Raw genomic sequence first — 8,265 nt, forward strand, 5'->3', positions numbered from 1 at the left:
GAGTGATCCATACTCGGAAATTTGATCCTTATGCCGACCTATAAACTAAGTAAAAAGTGTAAACAAAAATATCTTTGGAGAGCACTAGTGGAGACTATAAGCTTGAGTGTAACGCTCCTCATCTGCCCGTTACCCTTCTGTAGTCACCCGGTTACTATCATGGACACTGATAATCAGTTTATGGAAGGAGAAGAGAAGAGAGGAGCGTGCCCAAACCGACTTTCAGATAATAACAAGAAGTTGATATTGGGAGGTGATTCGATACATTCAACGCATTGCGGGAGACAATATTTCACGTTCTTGACCAATGACCCCCGTCCTCAACCAACTATAGCGGTCACCTGCGCTACTCAAAACGATTTGATGAGTCTGAGAGGAACAGGGGAGTGAACGATCCTTTAATCCCCAAGATTTTTAAGGGTTTCAAATTTTTTTTATACTTATGTTTTGTGGGCGCTCTGCTATTTTTCAACTATAATCCTACGCCACATCCCGCTAATATTTGCCAGTTACTGCTGACTTAGGCCTCATTTACACGAGCGTAATATACGCGCGTGCTTTTCACGCGTGTCGTACGCACCTATATTAGTCTATGGGGCAGTGTAGACGATGCGTGAATTTTGCGCAGCGCGAGTGCGTTGCGTAAAACTCACGATATGTTCTATAATCGTGCGTTTTTCGCGCATCACGCACCCATTGAAGTCAATGGGTGCGTGAAAACCACGCATGCCGCACGGAAGCACTTCTGTGCGAACTGCGTGATTCGCGCAAGAGCTGTCAAAAGGATGAATGTAAACGGAAAAGCACCACGTGCTTTTCTGTTTACAAACATCCAAACGGAGTGTCAAATTAGAGATGAGCGCACCGAACTTCACCGGGTTCGGCCGAACTCGTTTTGACCGAACCCGGCAAAAAATGTTCGGGTACGCGACGGCAGGAGACAGTCACAAAGAGTTAAACTGGTTCAGCACCATGGACAGTGACTTCCGATCACAATATACATATACGTGTAAAAAAAAACAAGAGGTTCTGACTTACCGATAACTCCCGGCTTCTTCCTCCAGTCCGACCTCCTGGGATGACAATTCAGTCCAAGTGAAAGCTGCAGCCAATCACAGGCCAAGCACAGCCTGCAGCCAATCACAGGCTGCAGCGGTCTCATGGACTGCCGCGTCATCCTGGGAGGTGGGGCCGGATGACAAGAGAGGGACGCGTCACCAAGGCAACGGCCGGGAGACCGGACTGGAGGAAGCAGGAAGTTCATGGTAAGTATGAACGCCTTTTTTTGATTCACAGGTTGGTGTATATTGTGATCGGAACTCACTATCGAGGGTGCTGAAAGAGTTACTGCCGATCAGTTAGCTCTTTCAGCACCTTGGACAGTGACGGGCGTCGACTAGCCTCATCTCTATGATGGTGGCTGCGCGAAAATCACGCAGCCGCGCATCATACACGGATGACACACGGAGCTGTCAAATGCCTTTTGCGCGCGCAAAACGCACACGCTCGTGTAAATCAGGCCTTATACTGAGGAGAAAGTAAACCCTATCCCTGAGCTGCAGGGGTTAATAACTTAGTGTCAGGAACTCCCCGCCCTTCTTATGTAAAGAAACTTTAAGTTTCGATTCCTGCTTTTTCTTACTACAATGGCGTCTGCTGATCTGAGGGACGAACTGAACTGCTCCATCTGCCTGAGTCCCTATACAGACCCCGTATCCCTGAGATGTGGACACGACTTCTGCCGTCCGTGTATTGTGAGGGCGCTGGATGCACAGGAGGCAGCTGGAGTGTATTCCTGTCCTGACTGTAGAGCAGAATATCCGGAGCGTCCGGCCCTGGAGAAGAACAGGAAGCTGGGTAATATAGTGGAGCGTTTCTTCTCTTCTCACCCTGATATGGCGGACACCAGAGTCTTCTGTACTTACTGCACCAAGTCCCCTGTACCGGCTGTGAAGTCCTGTCTGCAGTGTGAGAACTCTCTATGTGAAGACCACCTGACCGCCCACAACAAGTCGATGGATCACATATTAACAGGCCCACCGGCTCCTTTGGCAACAAAAAATGTTCCATCCACAAGAAGGTCCTGGAGTATTACTGCCCGCAGGACGCGGCTTGTCTGTGTGTGTCTTGTTGTCTGGTTGGTAAGCACAGGGGACACCAGGTGGAACCTCTAGATGAGGCGTCCGAGAAGAAGAAGGAGAATCTGAGGAAATATCTGGATGAACTAAACCCACAAAAAGCAGAAATTCAGACGAGAGTCCAGAATCTGCACCATCATAAGGGGAATATCCAGGAGAAAGCCTCTGAGAAGAGGGACAAGGTCAGTAAGTTATTCATGGACATTAAGGAGCACCTGGAAATGGCAGAAAAGAAAGCGCTGAGCGAGATCTCCAGGCAGGAGGAGAGGATCGTGTCCCAGATCATTCATCTGATCAAGATACTGGAAATAAAGGAGGATGAGCTGTCCAGGAAGATGCGTGACGTGGAGGAGATGTGTCGTGTCACTGACCCAATAAGATTCTTACAAGAAAGTGACATTACAGTATGTAGTCCTGGAAATGATGAGGACAGAGGGGGAGATGGTGGAAAGATCAACTCTGAGGATGATCTGGATGTGGGACTGGTCTCAGGACAAGCTGATGTTCACGTGTCTGACACCGAAGTGCAGGAAAACGGGACTGACCCAATAACTGTCCTACAGGAATCAGACCAAGGAGCGGCCTGTAGTGCTACGAGTATGGCGGCAGAAGAAGAAGAAGCTGCAGTCAGTGACCTTTATGAGATCGCTGATGATCTGGATGAGGTTCTGATCTCATTGACCGTACACCGATCTATGAGGGATATCGTCACCAGTGTTACATCAGAGCTCGGGTTCCATGTACCAGACATATTGCTGGATGTGGACACGGCTTATATATTTGTGAAGTTATCAAAAGATCTGAGAAACGCAACAAATTCAGGAGAAAAACAGTACAGACCAAAATCGCCAGGACGATTTCTGCTTTATGATCAGGTGTTGAGCAGATGTGGCTTCTCCTCAGGACGACATTACTGGGAGGTAGAGTGGAACCGGATAGGAAGATGTGACATCGGATTGTCTTATCCCAGTATAGTAAGGAAAGGAGATGAGTCTGGTATTGGAGATAATAATAAGTCTTGGTGTCTGATCCTGAAAGATGCAGTATATATTGTGTCCCATAATTCTGTCACTGAAACTCTACAATCAAAGCCAACGTGTCCAGCATATGGAGTCTTGTTAGACTATGAGGCCGGACGTCTGTCCTTCTACGAGTTGTGTGACCCCATCAGACACTTACACACCTTCACCGCCTCCTTCACCGAGCCCCTACACGCTGCCTTCTATGTCTACGATGGAGCCTCTGTTACTATAACAGGCTGAGTGCGATGCGGTCCACGTCACGTGTTATATCATATTATAGCGCTGTATCGGCAGAAACCTCCGGTAACACAATGCATATGGCGACCTCCATGGGTGATTTTTCCTATTTGATGTTTTTGTCTTCCTTGGAGATCAGATGCAGAATTGATGCTGAGCTGAATGGAAATGTTATTGGGGGGGGGGGGGGGGTAGTTCTCCGGAGACTGATAACACTATTACACAACATTTAAAAAAAAATTCTGTCATAAATATAGGTGATTATACTTACAAGTGGTCATCCATGACCGGAGAGGTCATGAGTATATGATCAGTGGGGTCTGACACCCAGACCCTGCACCGATCAGGCGCTCCTGGCTGCAGTACTGCAGCTCGGAAGAAGGGCCGCTATTCAGTGACCAGAGGATCTGCTTCCAGCTCCAACTACTGCATACCGTTCAAAACATCCGGCAGCCAGAGCGCCTGACCGGTGCAGGGTCCGGGGGTTGGACCCACATGATCATATGCTGATGAGTCTGACCCATCCTGTGGATAGGTCATCAGTTATCTGGTCGTGGAAAACCCCTTTAATTCTGGGAGGCTGAAATGAGTGGAAAAGATATAGATGACCAACGCTTTTTATTTTATCAAACTTTACAGAAATATTTACAGTGAAATAAAACTTTTTACTTTTATTTTCGTCTCTTTCAAAATTGTCAAAAACAAATCTAACATTTTGCTGCGTAAGTTGAGAGTAATATCTGTTCATGTGGTGAAGTAGAAGCTTTATAAGAAGTTCCTCCCGTCCATCGGTGGTCACCCGCCATTGCAGGATCCTCGGCAGCGCTGCTCCATGGTAGGAATGTCTTGGTGATGGCGATGGCGTTCACCCCGTATTTCTCTCACAGTCCCCATGTTTTTGGAAAAAGTTGGGATAAGAGGGCAGACAGTGGATTTTTAATTGACGTCCTGCCCGCCAGATTCCTGTAGATCTCCAGCAGATCTTTCACTATAGAAACTCACGTGTCCTCTTTTCTTGGTCCTTGAAAGAAATTCACGCAGCGGAACACAAAAATCCCCCAAAAAAGTGCAGCTCAAAACTTTATGTTCTTTCTGTAATCTACCCCTCCCCCCCCCATTATGAAATTATTTCTCTGCCCCTATAAAACCTTTCATTGTATAAACATCAGATGTCATTCACTTAATATTTAATCATTAATTTTATTCAAACGTGTGCCGGAAAAGTGAAAAATAATGTGAGAATAACAAAAAATTATATGTAAGAAAAAAAAGTAACGTAACGAGACAAATCTTAGGCCTCAGGACACAACCGGAGCCATGTGCACGGCAGTGATTTTCTATGAGCCCGGACCGCAGAACACGGCCGTAATAAGACATGTCCGTTCATTCTGCAGTCTGGGCTCCTGGGCCATGCACGGACCGTGGAAACCACAGTCGTGTGCATGGGCCCATAGGAATTAATTTTCTTGTGGATTTTCGGGGGCATTTCAGCCACAAAAGTACGTTCGTGTGCATGGGGCCTAAGGTCCGATATAATTTCTACACACAAATCTGCAAAGGATTTTATTTCGGAAAATTGGCAGCACAATGTAATAGCAGCAGAATGGATGAGAATTGGCCACATATCATACACACGCTGCGGAGAAAAAACACTCAGAAATTGACCCGCGGTGCGGAATTCAACGGGGAGGTAAAAATAAAAAAATCTTATACTTACCCAGGGGGTCTGTGTTTCTTCCTCCGGGCCGGCTTCCTGGGATGACGCTTCACCTCATGTGACCTCTGCAGCCAATCACAGGCTGCAGCGGTCACATGGGATGACACATCATCCCCGGGCTGCAGAACGTCAGGCACGTCACCACGGCAAGTATTCATTTATTTATTTGTTCGGTGCAGGATTGCCGCGGCAGATAGTCCGGCCGAAAAACTGCACCGCAATTTGGTGCGGTTTTTCGGCTGGAATTCCCTCTGGCGACCAGGGCGGATACACTGTGTGCTTTCCCGGAGCCTCTCCACCCTGTGTGAACATACCCCTAGTGTTGCGTCCCTTTCAAAGTTTTTCCCTGCTAAGCGGTGGTCCCGGCCACCCACCGTGTGGAGAACTGCAGCGCTTCAAGTGGATGGGGAGGGGGGGGGGCACTACCAAATCAGCGCTGTGGACCCTTCATTCTCAGAATCAGGGGGGCAAACAGAAAGTGATGCCATATCCTATCAATAACCATTACCTCCACATTATGAATGAGAAATCGTCTTGAAGCGGAGTCCCCCGATGTCTACGGCAGCTTTAGGGAACCCAAGTGAAGTGTAAATCCGTTTTCCTATATAAGAGGCTCTTCACATGGCCATTTTTTTGACAGCCCGTTTCACCTGGCCGTATTAACAGGACGTGTCCTAATTTCAGGCCGTTCTCAAGGTCCCACGGCTCCTATAGAAGTCAACGGGGCTGTCAAAAAAATTACCTTGTAAATGGCGCCATTTAAATGAACTGATTTTAATGCAACAGTGGGCTGGCCGTTAAAAAGAGCACACGCCGATTGAAACGTTCGCGTGAAGGGCCTCGCACTGATGCAAAACGCCCATGAAAAACAGACAGCGGATCCGTTTTTAAGGGCCGTTCCTTTTTACTGGGTGTGAGTGGAGCCTTAGTGTTGATCAGGGTTTTGTAAAGCTGCAGGAGACGTTACATTGTTGTGGTCCATCAGTCCTCAGCACAGTCCCGGCAGCTCTTCTTGTGGGGAACTCGCTGGCTAGGTTAGATATTTTAGTCGTTCTCTATGGTTCGTCTGCTGCCAGAGCTATGGAGAGAAGCTGAGCGCTGCCATACTGAGAGGTGGAGGCTGATAACAGCGAGTCATGATGCCCTGATATCAGCAAACAAGACAAAAACTGTAGGATGCTGGGAGTTGTAGTGTTCCTGTTGTGGCATGGAGCATGCAAACTATAAGCTGGGCAGTACAGTTGATCAGGCAGCTGTATGATGCCCAGCGAGGTTCACCCAGTGTGTACCACCAAGCATGTACCACCGAGAATGTACAACCCAGCATGTACCACCGAGAATGTACCACTGAGCATGTACCACTGAGCATGTACCACCGAGAATGTACCACTGAGCATGTACCAGCCAGCTTGTACCACCGAGCATGTACCACCCAGCATGTACCACCCAGCCTGCACCACCGAGAAGGTACCAACGAGCCTGCACCACCCAGCCTGTACCACCGAGAATGTACCACCGAGCATGTACCACCGAGAATGTACCACCGAGAATGTACCACTGAGCATGTACCACCAAGCATGCACCACCGAGAATGTACCACCCAGCCTGCACCACCCAGCATGTACCACCGAGAATGTATCACTGAGAATGTACCACCCAGCCTGCACCACCCAGCATGTACCACCCAGCCTGCACCACCGAGAATGTACCACCCAGCATGCAGCTGCGTCTTCATGCCCACTTTAACTGTAACAGTGATAATTTATATACAATTCAGGGTTGCTGGAATACTGGGCAAATGGGTGGAGGTCTTGATTCTGCATTCGTAGATGGCAGAACAAGGGTTTATTTATAGGGGGGGGGGGTAAAGCCTCATAAGAAGCCGCCAGTATTATAAACGGCTCCTGGATGGCGGGGCCCTGGTACAGACTTTGCATTGGGCCCGGGGCTTCGTGTTACTCCTCTGCTGCAGAACTCCTCGGGATGGGCAGGTCGGCTGCTGAGGGCTCTGGGGTCGCGGTGATCGGAAAAGCTGCCGTCAGAAAGAGCCAAACAGACGACATAAGTAAACGAGGGAATTATTATTTATACAAATCTCTAACCCACAATCACCGACTACTGCGAGCGCAAAGTGTTGCCGCGTACAACAAGGAACACGGGAAATACTGGGGGCAAACCAGAGATGAGATACAGGTGGGGGCAAACCAGAGATGAGATACAGGTGGGGGCAAACCAGAGATGAGATACAGGTGGGGCAAACCAGAGATGAGATACAGGTGGGGGCAAACCAGAGATGAGATACAGGTGGGGCAAACCAGAGATGAGATACAGCTGGGGGCAAACCAGAGATGAGATACAGGTGGGGGCAAACCAGAGATGAGATACAGGTGGGGGCAAACCAGAGATGAGATACAGGTGGGGCAAACCAGAGATGAGATACAGCTGGGGGCAAACCAGAGATGAGATACAGCTGGGGGCAAACCAGAGATGAGATACAGCTGGGGGCAAACCAGAGATGAGATACAGCTGGGGGCAAGAGGTCGCGGGAAAGGACTACATTTCCCATGAAGCTTCAGTGTGTGTCAGGTGATTATAATTCAGGGCTGGATGGCAGAGTCACAAGTTACTGACTGATTTACACCAGGTAAGTACTGAGCTGTGTATCTAAACCTAACATGTGTGATACTGTCTGCTGAGCTGTGTATCTAAACCTATCATGTGTGATACTGTCTGCTGAGCTGTGTATCTAATCCTATCATGTGTGATACTGTCTGCTGAGCCGTGTATCTAATCCTATGATGTGTGATACTGTCTGCTGAGCTGTGTATCTAATCCTGTCATGTGTGATACTGTCTGCTGAGCTGTGTATCTAATCCTATCATGTGTGATACTGTCTGCTGAGCTGTGTATCTAATCCTATCATGTGTGATACTGTCTGCTGAGCTGTGTATCTAATCCTATCATGTGTGATACTGTCTGCTGAGCTGTGTATCTAATCCTATTGTGTGATACTGTCTGCTGAGCTGTGTATCTAATCCTATCATGTGTGATACTGTCTGGTAAGCTGTGTATCTAATCCTATCATGTGTGATACTGTCTGCTGAGCTACTGTATCTAATCCTATAATGTGTGATACTGTCTGCTGAGCCGT

General features: G+C 48.2%; 1 pseudogene; it reads left to right on the forward strand.

The window, feature by feature from the left end:
* Positions 1–1,623: 1,623 nt before the first annotated feature.
* On the forward strand, positions 1,624–3,490 carry LOC142656013 (E3 ubiquitin/ISG15 ligase TRIM25-like; annotated as a pseudogene).
* The last annotated feature ends 4,775 nt before the right edge of the window (positions 3,491–8,265 follow it).

The sequence above is a fragment of the Rhinoderma darwinii genome, chromosome 6, assembly GCF_050947455.1.
Source record: "Rhinoderma darwinii isolate aRhiDar2 chromosome 6, aRhiDar2.hap1, whole genome shotgun sequence".
Taxonomy (NCBI): Eukaryota; Metazoa; Chordata; class Amphibia; order Anura; family Rhinodermatidae; genus Rhinoderma; species Rhinoderma darwinii.